Source organism: Phoca vitulina, unplaced genomic scaffold, assembly GCF_004348235.1.
Source record: "Phoca vitulina isolate PV1807 unplaced genomic scaffold, GSC_HSeal_1.0 scaffold4, whole genome shotgun sequence".
In the NCBI taxonomy this organism is placed as follows: Eukaryota; Metazoa; Chordata; class Mammalia; order Carnivora; family Phocidae; genus Phoca; species Phoca vitulina.
Window position 1 is genome coordinate 55,091,802 of NW_022589707.1, and position 21,437 is coordinate 55,113,238.

General features: G+C 34.5%; 1 protein-coding gene across 4 annotated transcripts in view; it reads left to right on the forward strand.

The window, feature by feature from the left end:
• The window catches only part of THSD7A (thrombospondin type 1 domain containing 7A), a 428,494-nt gene that overhangs the window by 147,133 nt on the left and 259,924 nt on the right, over positions 1 to 21,437 (forward strand). The gene's annotated exons all lie outside the window — the stretch shown is intronic.

The following is a 21,437-nucleotide window of genomic DNA, read 5'->3' on the forward strand; positions in this document are numbered from 1 at the left end:
TTGTGTTTTGTTATAAATAGGAATAAAATACATATGCTTTGAGGTACTTCAAAACCCCTTTATTGTTCTAACATCTAACTTATTGGTCTTCTTGAAATAGCTTATATTAGAAAAATTTATTGAATTTCTCATAAAAGACCATGAATGTTGGAGACTGAAAGCAATAAAAGATGAATAATAAGATTTTACACTAGAGGTGAGGCCAGAGAGCACTAATATAATAAAAGGCATGGATAAAAAGGCAGTTTTTAGTCCTAATGGCATCTAGAATAAGAGGCCAGAAAGTAGGATGACTTGTATTTTTACCGTAACATGTTATATTTATTTTTAAAGGAAATTTATCAGAATTGTTTAAAATCAAGGGAAAATATCAAAATGGAAAATAAAATTGAAATCCATTATCTTAGAAGACAAAAAACATTTCACCAATTATGTTTTTGTCCAACAAAATTGATATTCTTTTTTTTATTATGTTATGTTAATCACCATACATTACATCATTAGTTTTTGATATAGTGTTCCATGATTCATTGTTTGTGTGTAACACCCAGTGCTCCATTCAATACGTGCCCTCTTTAATACCCATCACCAGGCTAACCCATCCCCCACCCCCCTCCCCTCTAGAACCCTCAGTTTGTTTCTCAGAGTCCATAGTCTCTCATGGTTCATCTCCCCCTCCGATTTCCCCCCTTTATTTTTCCCTTCCTACTCTCTTCTTCTTTTTAACATATAATGTATTATTTGTTTCAGAGGTACAGGTCTGTGATTCAACAGTCTTACACAATTCACAGCTCTTACATATTTAGTCTAACATCTTGTACTGAATACACATTGAGAAATTCTCATTTCATTACACTGATTGATTTTAAAGATTAAAAACAATCTTTTCTTTGGAAACATCTCCAGTTGGTCATGATGTATTATCCTTTTGATGTATTATTGGATTGCCTTTGTGATTTTTTTTTTAATTTTTACATCTATGTTCATTAGAGATACTGGCCTGTAATTTTCCTCTCCTCTAATATCCTTGTTGGGTGTTGGGATCAAGGCTATTCTGATTCTACATAATGAGCTGATAATGATTCCCCTTTTCTCTATATTCTGGAATATTTTAGGGGTCAGATTATCACAGTGTTTTTTGTTTGTTTTTCCTTGGATGTTTGGATGAATTCACCAGTGAAGCCATTAGGGCCATGAACTTTCTTTGTGGAAACCTTTTCACTGTGGATTGAATAGAGCATTATTTAAATTTTCTATGTCTAATGTCAGTTTTGATAAGCTTTGTGTTTGTCTAGGAATTTATTTCATTTAATTTTCATAGTATTCTCTTTTTAATGTCTACAGAATCTCTAAGGATGTCTCCTTTTTTATTTCTAATAGTCATTTGCAAGTGCTCTCTTTGGAAACATTTGTGTTGCTTGAGATTTATCAATATTATCAGTCTTTTAAAAAATGACTTTTCTCTGTGGAACATTTGATTTATATTTCATTAATATCTACTCTTTCCCTTATTATTTCCTTTCCTTTGTCTTTGAGTTTACTTTATTGCTCTTTTCTAACTTCTTCAGATGAATATTTAAATCTTAATTTTTCCAACCTTTTCTCCTTAATTACTTATCACCTAAGCAATTAAAGGTGTAAATTTTTCTCTAAGAATTACTTTAGTTTTATCTCACAAATTTTGATGTCACAGTTTTATTCTCACTTGCTACAAATACTCTAATACCCGTTGTGATTCCTTCAATATGTTATTTAGTGTGTATCATTAATTTTCAAGTATTGTAGGAATTTCTATTTGTCTTTTTTTTAAGTGATCTATAACTTAATTCCATTATCATCAGAGAACATACTCTCTTTGATCTCAATTCTTTGAGATTTGTCAAGATTTACTTTAAAGTCAGCAGATGATCAGTCATGGTCAGTGTTTTACGTGCATTCAAAAGAAAGTATTGTACAGCTCTAGATATAATGATATGTGATGTTAATTGATTTTGTTAATCATGTTGTTTAAATCTTCTAAATTGCTAGCAATACTTTAATTCTTCTACCAGTTAATAAGAGATGTGTCTTAAAGTCTTTTATTATGATTCTATATTTGTGTATTTCTTGTAGTTCCATCCATTTTAACTTTATACATTTTGAGGCCAGATGTTATTAGGCACATACAGATTTTAAAGTATTTTATCATTTTGGTAGGTTGATACTTTTACTGTTATTAAATGCCTTTAATGCTTCTTTTCTCAAAATATACTGTGTCTCATGTTACTATAGCTATACCAGCTTTCTTTTGATTAATGTTTAATTAATTATGCCATAACTTCCTTCATATTTTTAAAAAATTTTAATGCCAGTATAATTAACATACAGTATTATATTAGTTTCAGGTGTACAATATAGAGATTCAACAATTCTATTCATTACTCAGTGCTCATCATGATAAGTATATTCTTAATCTCGTTCAACTATTTCACCCATCCTCCCATTCACCTCCTCTTTGGTAATCGTGAGTTTGTTCTCTATAGTTAAGAATCTGTTTTTTTGTCTCTTGTTTTTTCTTTGTTCATTTGTTTTGTTTCTTAAATTCTGCATGTGAGTGAAATCATATGGTATTTGTCTTTCTCTGATTTATTTCACTTAGCATTATATCCTTTAGATCCATCCATGTTGTTGCAAATGACAACATTTCATTCTTTTTTATGAATAATATTCCACTGTGTGTGTGTGTGTGTGTGTGTGTCTGCATATCACATCTTCTTTAATCATTTATTGGTGGACATGGGTTCCATAATTTGGCTATTATAAGTAATATTGCAATAAGCATAGAGGTGCATATATCTTTTCCATTTTGTGCTTTTGTATTCTTTGGGTAAATACTAGTAGTGGAATTACTGGATCATATGGTCATTCTATTTTTAATTTTTTGAAGAACCTCCATACTCTACCACAGTGGGAGCTGCACCAATATGCATTCCCCCTAGCAGTGCACAAAGGTTCTTTTTCTTCACATTCTTGCCAACACTTGTTGTTTCTTGTATTTTTTATTTTAACTATTCTGACGGGTTTAAGTGATGCCTCATTGTAGGTTGATTTGCATTTCCCTGATGTTGAGCGTCTTTTCATGTGTCTATTTGCCATTTGTATATCTTCTTTGAGGAAATGTCTGTTCATGTCTTCTGCCCATTTTTCAGTTGGATTATTGGGTTTTTGGTGTTTAGCTATGTACATGTTCTTTATATATTTTGGATGCTAACCCTTTACTAGAGGTGTCATTTGCAAATATCTTCTCCCATTCAGTAGGTTGTCTTTTAGTTTTGTTGGTTGTTTCCTTTGCTGTGCAGAAGCTTTTTATTTTGATGTAGTTCCAATAATTTATTTTGGCTTTTGTTGCTTTTGCCTCAGGAGACATACCTAGAAAAATGTTGCTATGGTCGGTGTCAAAGAAATTACTACCTGTGCTCTTCTGGGATTCTTATGGTTTCAGGTCTCACATATAGGTCCTTAACCCATTTTGAGTTCATTTTTGTGCATGGTGAAAGAAAGTGGTCCAATTCATTCTTTTGTATATAGCTGTCCAGATTTCCATGTTATTTGTTGAAGACACTTTTTGCCATTGCATATTCTTGCCTCCTTTGTCAAAGATTAATTGACCATATAATTGTGGGTTTATCTTTTGGCTATAACTCAATTTCCTTGTATCTAAGGTGTTATTCTTATAAGCAGCAAGAGTTGGGTTTTGGTTTTTATCCCATCTGACCACTTTTGAGATATTTATTTAATTTACATTTGATGAAAACTATGCTTTCAGAAATCATTTCTATATTTTGTTAATTTCCATTTAATGGAAATTTATGCACTTTGAATCCATTTACCTTATATAATTTTGTATAGTTGCTATTTTGTTTTCCCATTTTTTCTATACATTTTTCTTTCTTTTAGTCATTATTTTTATTACTCTTCTTTCCCTAATACCTCATTAATTATACATTCTTTGGCTAACCTTTTAGTGGCTCAGACTTACTATTGCTTTATACATTCAGTGTTCACTTGGATTTACATTTTCAGGTTTTTTTAATTTCTGAATTTTTTTTTCTTGGATATTTTTTTCTCTTTTCTCCTACTAACTGAAATGTTAAAGATTTCTTTCACTTTCCATATGTTCTTTTTTTCAATCTTTGCATCATTTTATATATTATTGAGTTATATTCTGGTCACTAATCCTCTTGCTGCTTTATTAAGTTCTTAATTCAATTGCTGTATTTTTCAGCTCTAGATTTTGCATTTAACTATTTAAAAATAGATTTCTGATCTCTGTCGAAATTTTCCGTCATGTTTTCTGTTTTCTAGAAAATATTGATCACAGTTACTTTAATGTGTAGGTCTAATGACTCTGATATATGGTTCCCCAATATTTTGTATTCTAAACAATGTTTGGCTGAATACCTACCTTTGTGATTTTAAGAAGGTATGTGTGTGAGGGTGGGGGTGGTGCTCTGTATAATTGATATATTCTTTCAGATAGGATGTGTGTGTGTGTGTGTGTGTGTGTGTTTAAAATGTTAGGCTACAAAAAGATCACCTTCACCTAATCTGGAATTTAGCTGATTAAAAGCTGAATATCAGCCTTCTTAAAAAATTATCTTTTTTTTTTCCTTTTTCCTTTATCCATAGGTATAGCCTTTTGGAAATCATAACAGATAGATCGCTCTCCTTCTTCCTGGTCAACCCTGGACATCATATTTTCTTCCCAGATCCCTAAGACTGCTTAAAGTTCTGCTCATCTTCTTCTCCTCTTGGCCATAGTTTAAGAATTGGAAAATGGCTCAAAAAAAAAAAAAAAAATTGTAAAATGGCTCAAGGGTTCAAGCTAAGACAAATGTCAGATTACTTAGGCTGCACGTCATTTTCGTCTCGGAAGTTGGTTCTTCAAGTTCTTGCTGTGTGTTTGTCTTTAATGTCTCCAAACAGATTTTTTTAAACATTTCGCCACCTTTTCTACTTGTTCTCATTGAAAGGATTGGCCTGACGCAAGCTATTATGTCAAGGTCAGAAACAAAAGGCTTCTTTCCTTGTTTTAAAAATACTTCCACACACATTTTTTCTTAATTCTGGTATACATTTTCGATATTTACCTCTTTTATACATTATGCAGTTTATTTTGATGCATCTTCCCAGGTGTAGGGATTTAACGTCTTTTGTCAAAAAATTAATTAATAATTCAGTGTTATTTATTATTCACTTTGTATTTGGTTTCATTTATTATTAATGCAAAATACCCCTTGTATCATATTTTACTTACATATATGTTTTCAAATATTTTATTATGTCCTGTTGAAGTATTCATCTTACTTGGCCATCATATTTCTATTTTTTATGATATCAAAACATGGCTTAATGTAAAAGCAGAACAAGGCCCAATACCACTTTTTTATTCATAATGTTTATCTTGGATATAGTTGATTTTGACATGAGTTGAAATTTGGATTCATTTCTCTTCTAAAATTATTAAAATTTTGATTTGATTTATATTAACCTAAATTTTCTGTTAGACTTTGCTTTAATTATGAGTATGTATGAGTATGATAGTTTTTATTTGCTTTTTTAATGTTAATCTTCTGAAGAGGTGGAACCCTGCACAAGGGCAAGAACTACATTACTTGTAAGCATCATGGTCTGTCCAGCGCCTCACACAGCTCTTGGCCGGCAGTTGCTACCCATGATCGATTTGTTGAAAGCATAATTTATAAATTATTCTAGGAGAAATTGGCTTTCTCAACATATAGGAGCATATGCCTCTGTATCAACTCTGATATAAAGCTCTTTTATAAATCAGTGTCCATTAGTGCTCTATGCTTCTCAAACTTTAATACACACACAAATTATCTAGAAGTCTTATTTAAAAACAAGTAGATTCTAAATAAGAAGTTTTGGTGTTGGGCCTGAGATTCTGAATCTCTAATAAGCTCCCAGGCATCATTAATGTTGCTGGTTCCTGTATAACACCTTGAGTAGAAAGGATATACATTCTTACATAGGACTTGTATGAAAATTTGTATTTTAACTGAATTAAGGTATTGTGCTCTTATGGGAGGGGTGTTTCTCCTCACTAATGTATTAGCGGTGATAAATTTTTCTAATTAGGCAGCTGGAAATTTTATTCATTGAAATGTATTCATTAAGCAAGTATTTTATAGTAGCAATTAATATGTGATATGCATTATCCTAAACATTGGGGGTAGGGAAATAACAAGACAGTTAGAGCTTAGAGCAGGAGCTACAGGTCAAATCCTTGTAGAATTTATAGATCAAACTAACAAGCTTTGCTTTAGCCTAAGAGTAATGGGAAGGTAGCAAATAGTTCTAAGCAAGGTGGTGGCATGAACATATTTGTATGTTGGAAAGGTCCCTCTGGCTGCTCAGTGCAGAGAACAGATTTGAGGTGGGCAAAAACAGATGAGTGGCCTGCAGTTTTAGAGTTCTAGGTGTGAATATAGATTGCTCTAGTGCCTTTTAGCAAATTAATAAGCTAATGTAATGAAACGAATACCTACTCTAATCAGACAGGACCCACGTTACTCATGATCAAGCATTTATGCAATTAGGAAATCAGTGATAAGTGGGTCATAACTAGAAGATCTGGAGATTAATAAAAGATGAGTTTTGTTTTTAACTTGAGTGAGTTCAAAACCCAACGTATATTTTCCCTTTGGCAATACCTCCAAAATGTGCAGTTTAAGTGCTAAGAAATATATAAATTCATACTTGATAATTTTCCCTTTTTTAACCCACTCATTGTTTTAGGCATATAGCATTCTATTGGGTTGTGCTAAGAATCTCAAAATACAATGTAGTACATATTATATGTGCTTATTTTCTCTTCAAGAGAAGCAAAAATTACCATGTTTACCAGGAGCTACAGAAAAGTCAGAGATAAAGGAATTCCACCACCAGTAACCCCTGCTTTATAATTCCCTATGTCATGAAAACTGTAAACTATCAAAGAACATATGACTGGAATTTTTTTTATTGTACAAAATTCCAAAAACTGCTTATCTGCAGATAAAAAATTCAGCCTTTGGCAAAATGAGTAAAAAACCCTCTAAGAGGTTGAGATTTTCTGTAAGAGCTGGGACTCTCAAATCTTAGGGGCAGTGCTTGTCACTGGAGAAATCGGGATGCTTCAGGATGATAGCAATTATAAAAATGAAACACACCCTCAGACATCGTGACATTGAAGAAAGTGCCATTGAAATAATGAGTCAACCATTAGTACCATCAGAGTGAAGGAAGGCCTATATGGGGAAAATAATTTGAATTCCATCACTTCTTACAGTCATCTTAAACATACTGACAAGCATATTAGCAAGTGACCAAAAAAGGTCTAAAATAAAATCATGTGATAAACATGCATCCTTCTGATGACAATCTCGGGGAAAAAAGAAAATAAAGCAGAAGGATAATAATATTAAAGTTTACGGAGTTAAATCTTATCTTTAACAATCATAGGTAGTTCAATCTTAAAAAGAAAGACCCATACTTTCTATTTTAATTGTCTCATGTCCTTGAGCAGGTGGTTGAGTCTTGGATTGATTTTTAGGCACAAATTTCTTTAAAGTACAAGTTCATTTTTCTCGCCAATTAGCCCTGCAATTGATGCATTTTTGATGTTGTACTCCCTGACTGCCGGTCCCTTACTGATGCTGACAGAGTGGCCATTGCTATCTAGGGCTTGCCTTTCATTACTGTCACTTCTTGAGTATAATATAACCTTGACCTCCATAGCTAGGTACTCTATTTTCTGGTCTCTTGATAATTCATACAGGATGTCAAACTACTATATTTTAAATTCAGAACCTTTTCCTTTGAAGGTTTCTGGAAGCAGCCATCTTCTGCTATCTCTTGTAGCTCACCAAGTATTTATTAAGGAGCAACACCAATTATATCTTAAATGTACTCTGGAAAGGACTTTCGTAATTACTTTTATTGGCAGTCTGTCTCCACTTTGGGAACTACAGGAGGAACATGACAAAGCTCCTGTCTCTGAGTGTTTGAAAATCTTATTCAAGAAATAGGTTTGCATATACAAAATATTTGGTGAACAGTATAGAGTGCAGTTTAACAATATGTCAAAACATGTAGGACAGATGCAAGGAATCTTCTTAAACCTGCATAACATGAAAAGAGAATGAGCACAACTAAAGCCAATTATTGGAAGTAAGGATTTGCGTGCAGTAAGGTATAACAAATAGTAAGCAAGGAGTCTCCTACAGTTTCAAGACCTTTCCCAACCTGTCTCCAAGCACTTTCTCCTTTTCATATCTACGCTCCTTGTGTCTATTAATACATTCATTCTGCATTTCCTGTTTTTGTTTATGCCGTTCCTTATTCCTGGGATTCTCTATACCCATACTGCTATCTGTCCAACCATAAGTTCCTTTCCATTTCCATTTGTAGCCATCCAACTAAATTCCATTATTTCCATAAAGCTGTGAGTTCCCCACTAAGAATGTAGTATCTTCCTTCTCTAGGCTCTCATTGCGCCTATTTCCTCCTCTCTGACTAGAATTCACAAAGCTCACTCTACTATTTGTAATTATTACATGTCAGCTTGTGATATATGGCAAGGAGCTGTGATTTAAAGCATGTTATTAAGGCTGTGTTGCTCAACTGTAAGTCTTCTCATTTCCACCCTTCAAAGTAATGCCAAAATAACACCATATGAAATTTACCACATAACAGGTTTGACAATTGGGTCACATAGAATTTACCTCAGAATTTGTTGTGAATAATCAGTAGTTAATTATTATTTTCTCTGTCACTTTTAAAAAGAAGATAACAGTGCTCATCCTTTGTTATTCTACATCAAAAACTTCTTGAATTTTCCAATTATGATTTTTCAATAATATGGAAGAAAATTCTGCCTACCTCTAATTTTAGGTATTTTTCACCTTGAGAAGTTCATAGGTAAATAAGGAGAGAAATAATTTTAACTGATTCCTGGATTGGCAGAGACATCTATCTGCTTAAAATTGTAAGCACCCATAATAGTTATTAAATTAAATTGAATGGAATTCTTCAATTAACCAGATACTGATATGAATGGGGTCATAGGTATTAGATCATTAAACAGACTGGCACACTCATTTTAAAAATAGGTGATCTGCACTGGAGCCAAAGTCAATACATCAGAAAGATTATCTTTAAAAATGACATCTGCTAATACACTTTTGAGATCCTTATTTCACTTTTTTTGGATAAATAGCCAGAAGTGAGATTGCTGGATCATATGGTAATTTTTTTTAAATTTTTTGAGGAACCTCTATACTGTTTACCATAGCACCTGACCATTTTGCATTCCCACTAACCTTGTGTATACATTCCATTTTTTCCACATGCCCACCATGTGTATTGTCTTTTTTTTTTTTTTTTGACAGTAGCCTTCCTGACAGGTGTGAGGTAATATCTCATTGTGGTTTTGATTTACATTTGCCTGATGAATAGTGACATTGAACATTTTTTCATATACCTGCTGGCCATTTGTATATCTTCTTTGGAGAAATGGCAGCACTATTCACAGTATCCAAGATTTGGAAAAACCCTGAATGTCCATCAACAGGAGAATGGATAAAGAAAATGTGTTATTAAAATGGAGATATCTAAAATAGTCAAACTCACAGAAGCAGAGAGTTGAATGGTGGTTGCCAGCGGCTGGGGGAAGGGGAAAATAGGGAGCTATGAATCAATGGGCATGAAGTTTCCGTTAAGATGAATAAGTTCTGGAGACCTGTTGTACAACTTTGTACCTGTAGTCAAAAATAATGGGGCACCTGGGTGGCTCAGTCGGTTAAGCAGCTGCCTTCGGCTCGGGTCGTGATCCCGGGGTCCTGGGATCGAGCCCCGCATCAGGCTCCCTGCTCAGTGGAGGGCCTGCTTCTCCTTCTCCCTCTGTCTACCTCTCTGCCTACTTGTACTCTCTCTCTATCTCTTGGTCAAATAAATAATAATAATAATAAAAATAATAATGTATTATACACTTAAAATTTGTTAAGAGATATATCTCACATTTGGTGTTTTTACCATAATGAAACACAATTTTTTAAAAATAAAAATTAAATTCTGGTAGGGAACACAAGCTAGGTAATCGAAATGCAAGTTTTCTCTATCCCTCTGGTATGTCCTATTTAGCCTAGAGACCATCTGTGAACTGTGAGCCACTATGACCTTTGTACTCTAGCAAATAATGAGCATTCAGTATAAAATGCTCAGAACATTTTTAGCACTGGAATTGCTTCAAAATTTACAAGAGTAATTTTGATTTAAATAATTCTCATTTCTTTCCACCAGAAAAATACTAAATTAATGCATATAGATGTGTAAAGCATTTGCTGTGTATTTGCTGTTATTCCTTCATAGCATTGTATACATGTCAAAGATTACAAATATATATTATGAACACTTATCTTCAAATGTAAGCTGAAAATTACCAATTCTGGACCATGCAGTGGAATTACAGCCTTCTGAGAGAAAAGGGTTTGGGGGATGATATCTGAATGCATGGCATCTCAAAAATCTGAGTTGTTGCAGGTTGCTGATTAAGGAATCCGGAAGAGCTCAGAGATGAGACACATACATCTAGTTTCTCCAGTCACCCTCTGGATAGTATTCATTGAAGATAGATATTTGGGCACAGGATTTTCAGTATGTGCCTTTGTCCTTATGGGACTGAGTTGGCTAAGCAGTTACCAAAGAATGGCCATAGCAAGTAAATTTAGTACACAACTCAGTGTAAATCAAGAAAGCCTGAACCTTGGGGTGCCTGGGTGGCTCAGTCGGTTAAGGTTAAGTGTCTGCCCCCTGCCTGGGATTGAGCCCCGAGTCAGGCTCCCTGCTCAGTGGGGAGCCTGCTTCTCCCTCTCCCCCTGCATGTACCCTCTGTCTCTCTCAAATAAATAAATTAAATCTTAAAAAAAAAAAAGTCTGAATCTCAACAGAATGTAAGATGAGTTAACAGTATTTAAAGAGCCTTAGAGTGAGACTCATCATGTTGAAATGGATATAAAGTTATTTTCCCTTTTTTTATCTTAATAAGAATAAAAGATATGTGGTTAGATATTTCAATTATTTGTCTACTCTTATATTTTCTTTACTAGTTCCCAGATTATTCTATGATATTATTGTGTAATCTAACAGGGCCACAAAAAAGGAACATGTGTAGTGATCAGACAAAAGTATTATTGGGAATAAAAAAAAAGAATATTATTTAGCATAGAGTTTTAAAATATTTGAAAAGCTGTTAGGAAGAAGTTAGAATTCTAAAAGAGGAAGATTTTATAGGAATATAGGGAAAAAAATTTGAACTAAATTTGTCCATTACCAGAATGGGCAACTTTAATAAACAGTAATCTCTTTTCACCAGAAATGTTCCATCTGAGGCTGAAAGAACATAAGGTGAAGAAAGAGTGCTTTAACATGATTTCTGTGGATCCTTACAAATCACAGGTGCCAAGATAATGACAATTTTTGTTTGTGATTTAGTAAATTATTTATGAAGCCTAGGATCACTTTGATAACTTACTAACTGGAGTTTGAGAAATACAGTTCCACTGTGAGCTACTTATCTGAACCAGTGTCCTAAGGTAGAATGTGAGAGTACTGAGCTGGAAAGTCAGGATACCTGGTTTCTTCTGGCTTGGTTAGTAACTCTATAACCTGCATTTAACTTCTAATGGCCTTATAACCTTCTAATGCTATAAAATATTGCACTATTGATCACTATGGTGTCCTTCAGTTTTAAATTTTACAATTTCCATGTATGTGCAATTATCAGCTTCCCTGTTCCTCATCTAACCATCTGCCTTAGCTGATATGCTATTGTACTCTTGGAATCAGTTACTTGAGACCATGTACATTGATGCCCTGAGGTAATTTCAATTGATAGATGTTTTTAAAATGCATCCTTACTGTGATTTTTAATCAAGCAAAAGAAATATTTCATCAACACGTGTCTTCAAAGAGACTAATGATGTGTCTTGAGGTAGAGATTGGCTTCATAAACTGGTATTAATATAATACGATTTTTAAATTATGGCTATTTAATACTTGTGAAATTTGTCAGCCATTGAAAATTAGTATCCAAGGAGAAATTTATACCCAAACACAGAACAAATGTGCATAGAAACAAAAATCAGAAAATTGATGTTCATTTCTGACTCCCTAATTTTGAATAAGACCTTAATGTTTCAAACTAAAAGACATTTTTATTAAAGATGTACTATCCACAGGTTTTAAAAAATAATTGACAAAATTGTATGTACCTTCAACACTGCTTTATTGGTGACATTTCTTTAAAGATGAAACTGATTACCTGATTTTATTAACAGAAGACACAACTTTTCAGCAGAGTTAGAAATGCTCACCATTGACCAAATCCAGTTACAGCTTTGCATTTTATAACCTAATTTAGGGCTTTCTTACACATGCTATATTTCCCAAAGTAAATTACTATATGAAAAATGCTGATCAAATAATCTATTTCTTAAGAAGGTTATGAATGTTTGTGGGTTATGTTTTATTATCAAAGCTGGGCAGATCCTACTAAAAAATTAAGATATTCCTCAAGTCACCTTTTGAGAAATTGAAGCAATTTACATTCATATCTTTAACTGATTACCTGCTGATTATTTTTCCTAGCATCTTATAATTTTGAGTTTATGTTTAACTTAAAAAATTCAGCTGATGTTTACCCATTATGGAAATAACAATCTAAGATCTAATACACACTTCCTAGTCACTAATATTGCTAATGACTACCCTAAGCCATAAACTCAAGATCCTTGGACACACAAAGTTTGGAAAGATTAACTTGGCTTCAGATGAAATATTCATTTTCAGATGAAGTATTTTGGTAGCAAAAACCATTTGTATTTAAAAAGAATATTTACATATATTTTGCATTTACATTTATATGCATACCAATTAGTATGTTGGAAATTTAATGTTTGAGGTATTTGAATTCCTTCCTTTTCTAACTCTATATAATTACATCATTTAGTGGTTTAGAAATTATATGGAGATTATAAAGATATACAGCAATGCACATGGCTCTTGATTTAGGATAACCATGAAGGAAGGCTTATAGTCTCTTGTAAAGAAGTCATACTTCTCAGTTTCCTAAGTTTGCAACATTAGTCTTTTTAAGTAAGAAGGTAAAAAAAAAAAAAGTATGAAGATAAAAAGAAGAATTTGTTGTCCTTAAAAATTGCTTGTAATAAAGCCTCTGGAGTCACTCCAGTACCAGGAGTGGCTCATTATATGCAAGGGAATACTAAAATGTAATCCCCGAAGAGAGCTTTATAAAAAATAAAAAGTAACCTATATGTATATATCTGTCGACCAGAGTATGGGTAAAAATGTTCCAAGAGAGACTATGGACTCTGAGAAACAAACTGAGGGTTCTAGAGGGGAGGGGGGTGGGGGGATGGGTTAGCCCAGTGATGGGTATTAAGGAGGGCATGTATTGCATGGAGCACTGGGTGTTATATGCAAACAATGAATCATGGAACACTACATCAAAAACTAATGATGCAATGTATGGTGACTAACGTAACATAATAAAATTAAATTTAAAAAAATGTTCTCAAGACTCCAAGAATGAAATGTTTCTAGATGTGTAATGGAAACAGCACAGACGTCAAAAGGTTCTTACTTTCACTTCATTTTTATTTTTCCATTTTGTGTGGATCATCTCCACCATCTCACATTATTGGCTAAAACTATGTTTCAGTTGTTGAGGTGTGCAGTTAACAATGTAACATCGTCATAAAAAAAGCTTGGAATATATTATTTCTAATGGTAACTACCTATTGGATATGTGAACCACTAGACCTAAGATGATAGTCGTAGGCATCTCTGAGCTACTCTTTCTTTTCTCATTGTTTTACTAAAACAAGGAAAAGTCTATCACATCTGTAATTGACCCTTCCATTTTGGCTTGAAGAGCTCAAATAAATTGCTTCTAAGCCTAAGGAATTTAAGAATCCCCCAAGGCTTTGAATTTGGCAGTAACTTCATAGAACCTTAGCACCATGTTGTTATATCCAGGAAGTTTCTCTACATTTCAGAGGATTGTAGATGTGAATATAAAAAAGTGTTGGCTAGAATTTGTTGTCATGTTATATGTCTTTTTTATTATGGTGAAATACACATAATGTAAAATTGGCCATTTTACCACTTTCAAGTGAACAGTTCTGTGGCACTAAGTACAGTCACATTATTGTGCAACCATCCTGTTATCCATCTCCAGAACATTTTTGTCATCCCTAACTGAAACTCTCTACCCATCAAACAGTGATTCCTCCTTCCCAGCCCCCCTCAACCCCTGGTAGCCTGCTGCCTTTTGTTTCTATCAAACTGGCCATTCTAAGTACCTCATATAAGTGGATCATACAGTATTTGTCCTTTTGTGTCAGGCATATTTTCCATAGCATAAACTTTCTTTCTTTCTTTTTTTTTTTTTTTGTTTTTAAGATTTTATTTATTTATTTGTCAGAGAGAGTGAGAGAGAGCACAAGCAGGGGGAGGGGCAGAGGGAGAGGGAGAAGCAGGCTCCCCACTGAGATCATGACCTGAGCTGAAGGCAGACATTTAGCTGACTGAGCCACTCAGGCGTCCCATTAGAATAAGTTTTCAAGGCTCATCCACGTTGTAGTCTGTATTAGAATTTCATTTTCTCTTAAGGCTGAGTAATAGTATGTGTATACCACCTTTTGTTTATCCATCTACCCATTGATGGATATTTGGGTTGTTTCTACCTTTTGTAGTGCTTTCTTATTTGAATACATATCTATCTTGCTTATCACATCACCTAGCATGTTGTATGCCCATACCAAGTATCTGTTGAATGAATAAATAAATGTGACAAAAATTCAGACATTTTCCACCTTGAGCAATTTAGTCCTGAAGGTATATTGTTCGTAGAAAAATAGATGCCTTTGGTTTGGCATTTTTAGAAGGAAAACAGAACAAAACCCTTTCCCATTTGCTAGGCGTGGGATGCCACTGTGTGCCATTTCAGATCCTCTTGGTTCCACCTCCACTCACGCTCTCTCCTGTGATTTCCTGTTTTGCACATGTTTAACCAGATTCACACAGATGCAGACTTAGCCCTGGCTGAGCAGCCTACTTTCCCAGAGCTGTTCTGATAATGTAGTGCAAGATGCCTGCAGAAACCCGCTCCATGGTTGTTCATGTGCAACTTGAAATTGTGAGGAAGGTAATGTTAATGATCATGGGGCATTTGTGATGGATGGGAAGAGGGGCAAGTGGATAAATCCTTTGCTTTCTCATCTGCTAGGTTGGCATACTGTAGTTGACTACCGAGAGTTACTAAGACTCTGACTTTTTGATAGATTGAGGTGAATTGTAGATGGCGAAGCATTTTCTGTTAGGCTCTAGCAAAATGTCCTTGGAGGAATTTCAGAAATGAGTGCCACATCAAACATTCACAAGATGTGGGAGAGGTGGTTTCATTCCACATTCCTGTCCAGTTGCCCTACATGGCCCCTGACGAAAAGGAACACAAAACCTGATGAGTCTTGAAAGCTGACGGCAAGCTGCTGTACTACCAAGTGTTAGGCCCAATTGCAGCTGTTATGAAAGATGTGGTATCTAAACCAGGACAGATCAACACCGGTTTTGGCATTTGGTATGGAGATACTGTCTAGCAAAGGCATTTTTTTCCCTCAAATTCCACTAGTGAAAGGAACTAAAAGCTGTTTGTTTTTGCTTGAGAATGCACAGCAGATGCATTCACTCCCTCATTCCAAGCCAAATTAACACTTCTGCCTTTTGTCAAAATATAGTTGGCAGGGACCTTGATGGTCTTGACATTCCTCAGAATCTCACACTGGTCCACTGCATCCATGATATGTTTGTTGGATTGGGTGAATAGAAAGCAGCAAGTATTAGAGATTCCCTAATGAGAAAGACCAGGTGGCACCCTCAGTACACTGACTAGAAATCTTAGATCACCCAATTCATTAGATATATCTTCTACTTTACACATTACTCTAGGTGACAGTTTTGCTGATCTTTCTGCCATGATGTAACAAGAACTCCCCTCAGTTTCCCTTAATACTCTTCTCACTTCTTTCTAAGCCCTTCCTGGTAATCACCATAAGCCACCTTTTAACTGCCTTTGCAATGAACCTCTGGCTTTTACTAACACTTCCCTTAGTGTCCTTCCAGCTTCTGCCCCGTGCTGCTCCAGTATGCACCTCCCATATTTTAGGTTTTTGCTGTGGCAACATACCTCTTCCAGGTTCCATAGTCTGTGTTACGTAACTATTGCTACATAACAAATTGCTTGAAAATGTAGATTATAACCAATAAACATTTATTGTCTCACAGTGGCTGTGTGCCAGAAATTTGGAAGCAGCTTAGCTGGGTAGTTCTGACTCCAACTCTTTCATGAGGCTACGGTTAAGACATTGGCCAGGCCTGCAGTCATCTGGCGGCTTGACCGGTGCTGATGGATCTGATTCTAAGGGGTTCATGGGTTCAAATTACATGGCTGTTGGCAGGACGTCTCAGTTCCTTTATAAAAGGCTGCTCGACTGTCCTCATGGTATCATAGCTGAGTTTTCCCAGGATTAGCCAAAAGAAGGCAAGTCAGAGGCCCTAATATCTTGTTTGACCTAGACTTGTACATCACCTACCAGTATTTCTGCAGTATGCTAGTGGTTCCACAAGTCAGCTCTATGCGATGCTAGAGGGAACTGTAGAAGGCATGAATACCAAGAAGCAGGGATCGCTGGGGCTATCTGTGGAGGCTGGCTCCCACAGTCTCTTTGCATTCTAAAAGCAGCATGTATCTTACTTGGGAATACCACCACCGTCTGTTTAATGGTGGGAGGATGGCCGGTTTTGATTGGATCTTACAGTAGAGACTGCGGTACAGCAGGTCCAGGCTGTGGTAGCTGCTAAGCTCAGCTTAGCATAATGGCCCAGAAGATCTGATGTTTTTAGACCGATTTCTGGTAGAATGACCATGTGCAGTCTCTGGCTAGCCCTGATTGAAGAACTGCAGCGTAGGTACCTAAGGTTTGGGAGCAAGACTGTGCTTTCTACAGAGAGCTACCTTCTGGAGGAATAAAAGAAAAAAAAAGGTATATCACACATACACACCCAGATCCTGGCTTACTCTTGTGTCCTAGTAGATGTTGTGTGTTGGACACCAGTTGACTCTGACTGAAGTTGTCTTTTCTGAGCTATTACAAAACTCATCAAATAAACTGCTTGGGTGCACATAGTAAAAATCCCATGTATAACAGAAATGGGGTATTTGGGATCAGGCCCATACGAATTCAGAAGATCGAGTAAATTATATAAACATGTTGCCTACGCCTCCCCTGCAGCCACGTCTTTTATATGGAGGTCTCTGTGGAATCACTTCTAAAATAAACTACTTGCCTGCAAGCTTTTGTTTCAAGTTCTAGTTTAGGGATAATCTAAGACAAGACAGCAGGCTTTTAAATTTGATTGGCTATATGAAGACTTCCTTTACTATTTATATCAGAGTTCTGAGATGAAGTAAGAATTATAAATGATGCGATCCCGTATCTCCAAAAGCCTTATTGACTAAGCTCCCTTAGAGCTATTCAGCTCAGACTGTTGAATATGCACATTCTTTAAAGGTAGCTGATTTTGAGACAATTGTAATCAAACATCTATAGTTGGATATGCTTAGAAGGTTGTGTGTATTTCACATTTTTGAGGGTATCATTTTATAACTCTGCTCTCCATGCTTTGATATCATTGATAAGGCAGAACATATTTCTTTTTCTTTTCTTTTTTTTGGGGGGGGGGCAGGGAGCAGAACCTGTTTCACACAATGAGAGCATTTACTCAGTAAATTTGATGTTGCTACCTTAAATCCATTCTGCTAAAGCAAGGTATGAAAGACTACATTAATGACTTGGCATGTCTTGGCTGTTGAGTTTACGTATTTGTTTATGATTAACAATTTCTATCCCTATTTTGTAAATATTTCGTTGCCAATTACATGTGTAATGTAATGTAACACAAATCTCAAGTTTGCTTTTGTTATTTTGGGGAAGTGGGGTAGTGGAGTTAAATATTGTTGTGGAGAGTGGCGGTGCAACAGATCAAATCTTTTTAATTTTGATCTATAGTAACGCTATTAGTGTAACATCTTGTTGTGTTGCAGTGGAAGCTCTAACAAATTTTAAAGGCTTGGAAGGGAAGTATTGACTTTGCAGTTTATCATCCTCAAGAATACTTTTCTCTAAGAAATTAGCTTGGGCATCCCAATATTTTAATGGGATCTTATTCAAAAATTAGGCACTTCTCATGGCAACATGAATTCCTTATCTGGATTGTTCACATTTAGCTAATACAACTTTTCTTTTTGGGGATGTTTAGCTATCCTATAAAACAATAGAAATATCTGGGACATTTATGGCTTTATATTTTTCTCTAGTCTTAAGAGATTGAGCCTACCATATAGTACAACAGTCTATTCATATCTAACACGATGTGAAAATCAAGAGATCATATATGTGCAAGTACATTGTATACTGTACAAATAAACTATAGCAATAAAATAAAATATGACCATAAAATGAAGGGTAGCAATAAAATCTAGGGATGCAGGTTTAAGCAGTTCTCATTTCCATGTTTTGATGGTAGTATCTTAAAATAATAGTTTTGTGTATTCTTGGTAAAATTACCTAACTACAGAGAAAATAAAATGTTCAGTAGTTTGCCTTTAAACATACTCAAGATAAATTCCTAATGAGTTTTAATATACATGTTTTAAATGAACCTATAAAGAGAATGCAACTTTCGTAAAATGAATAACGTCTCTATCTCTGTACTTGAAGATACTTCTCAGCCTAAAAACAATGGAAGAAACATAAGATTGTGTTAGTGAAAAGCTTGCAAACTGAAAACATAGAAAACATCGTAAACAAAAAATATGAAAGAAAAATACATTTTTAAAGGTCATAGAAAATGTTAATATCATCAACGAAATGTATCAAGATAAAAAGAAAAGTCCACAATACCGTTGTAAAATAAACTAATTGAACAAATCACAGAAGAGGAAATAATTATGTTTAAGGTAATATGTAATAAGAATTCAATTAAAACAACAATGGATTTGTATCTATCAAAGTAACAAAAAAAATAGATAGTAACAGTGCTGATAAGGGTGTCATGATGGGATTTAGATTTCCACAAGTTTCTCTGAAAAATCAGTTGGGCAACATGTATTTAAAAACCTTAAAATTCTCAGTACCCTTTTACCCAGTTATTCACTTGAATGGAGTCTAGCCTAAAGAAATCATCATTGATGCATGCAGACTTTAAAATATTAAGTCACATAAAAATGAGCGTCTTTTTGTGTGTGAGGAAAAAAGCATTTCACAACTTTATCACAAATACTCCTCATAATATTGATAACTTAGTCTATGTTTCACATAGAGTTACAAGATGATGAAAGTTAATGACGTGGTTTATACTGTATTTTACAAATGAAGGAAACCAGGGTCCAAAGAGGCTAAGTAATTTTCTTGAGAGAGATCAAAAATGATAGGGGCTGAATATAGATTACTATATTTGGCGACTGTGAAATCAGCTATCCTATCACTGATTCCTCATTCATTGTCTCATCAGATTTAAAGAGCTTATTCTAATTTTGTACATTTAATTTTAAATTCTTATATAATTTCTTATTAAAATTTAATTACTTATTGAAGATGAAAGCTCAGCTTGACTTCACAGTGATCTCTTCTTATCCACCAAACTGATTTGTCGTTTGAGAGTTATATTTTAAATTAAAATTAAATCAAATTAAATTAAAACTCAAGTCAAAGAAGTTATGAGTTCTCCTTTTGTTTTTCTTTAAAAAGGAAATTTTCATCTATTTTAGGTCAGTAAATTGTTAAAAATTAAACTGTTTTTGTGCTCATAAATCTATACAAAGGGGTCTTCTAGACAGAACGCATATTTATAATTAAATCAAGTAGTATGATATTGAATGGCACAGTATGCCAGGGATTTGGATTACCAATCTATGAAACTATTTCAAGACATTTAAGTCCATGTGTTTACTTCAATCCACAGTAAAAATTCTTTGAAATGACCAAATGAGTACAAAATAAGCAAAATTGTGTTTCAGTGCTGAAAAAGGGAAAGGATATCATCAATTCTCCAAAAGCTGTCAGGTCTTTCTGGAAACCACAGGACTGGGAGGATTGGATTTAAAGGACACTACCTTTATAGTCAAAAGAGTCAAAGGATGGAACCTCTGAGGAAATAAGTACATAAGATTCCTCCAGTAGAAGTCCAAATGCAGAGAAACAGTAATCTGTATCTATAGACTTCCCTGTATCAGGGGAAAAAAAATATACTCATTAATTGCTGGTGGGAGGGTAAATGGATACATTTTGGTAGGCCCTTCTGCAATACTAGATGTATCAAAAACCTGAAAATTTGCAAAACTTCTGCCTGAATTACCAGACTGGTGTACAGCAATAAATGTTCACTGTAGCATTCTTTATAGTGTTTGAAACAATTGGAAAAAAGACCTAAATTTCCACAAATAGAATATGTTAGATAAATCACACTAAACTGATACAACATACTGTGCAACCATAGTATAGATGTGTAAATATGAGGAGCAAACAAGATTAAGTAACTAGTAGGTTCAGTCTCTGTGTGGGGGGGGGTGTGTGTGTATCTGAGGCCTCCCTCACATCTATTGAAATGGAATTTGTTTTATAACATATTGTGAAGTAGAAATGCAGAATATAAAACAACTTATAGCAAGATCCCAATTTATTTAAATATATTTTTAATTGCCTAATAAGATGGCAACAAATATATGACTAGTTGCCTCTACTTCATGGAATTTATGAGGAATTATCTTTCCCATTAGCGGTAATTTCTAAGTTTTTCTATACTGATTTACTTGAGTAAAAATAAATAGAATTTTTAAAAATTCTGTGAATTGCGAATTTTAAAATAGTTTGTTGCACAGCATTCATGACACTGAATCCAGTATGTTACTAAGCTGTGTGTGCATTTCTTGATCTTGGTAAACTAGGACATGCTGTTCCATAACCAGATCCAGGAGGGAAAATGCACTATCTCATTTGAAGGATGCAAACATATTTAGTCAAACAAGAAACTGGCTCATTTGAGAGTTTTATAGCAAACAAGGGCAGAAAGTAGTTTGCATAATTTTCTCATGCTCCTTTTATAGTGTTTATCTTTTATAAGGCTCTTTGGAACAGTTGCTCGTCCACCTGTCAAAAATGTGTCCTTTTATAGACTCAACCTTTTATTGCTCTCATGCCCTTGATATATAGTAGTCTTAGAAGTAGTATTGAATATGGTGGGCAAAATACTAATTTTAA